Source organism: Malurus melanocephalus, unplaced genomic scaffold, assembly GCF_030028575.1.
Source record: "Malurus melanocephalus ecotype Western Australia unplaced genomic scaffold, MMel_1.1 scaffold_8, whole genome shotgun sequence".
NCBI lineage: Eukaryota > Metazoa > Chordata > Aves > Passeriformes > Maluridae > Malurus > Malurus melanocephalus.
Window position 1 is genome coordinate 3,650,008 of NW_026623240.1, and position 371 is coordinate 3,650,378.

The window sequence follows — 371 nt, forward strand, 5'->3', positions numbered from 1 at the left end:
GAGGAAGGGAGGAAGGGAGGGGGCGAGGAGGAGGAGGAGGGGAATGGAGAGGAAGGAGGGAGTCAGGTGGGCAGCGCTGGCCGCGCCGCCCGCCCGGGCGCTGGGGGGAGGCGCGTGGCCGTGAGGGCGCCGTCCGCCCCGCCCCGCCTGCCCGCTCGCTCCCGGCCACCAGTTGAGAAACTTGGCGGCGAGGGGTCGTCCCGGCTGTCCCCGAGGGCAGGCCCGCTCCGCCCGGGCGGCGGCGTCCCTCGGAGCCCTTCCTGGCCRCTGGGCGCTTCGCCCGCCGCCGCGGCCCCGCCGGGCCAGGGGGAGGCGCCGAGGGGAGGCGCGGCCGCGGCAGCCCTTCTTCGCCGCCTTCGTGGCGCCCCCCG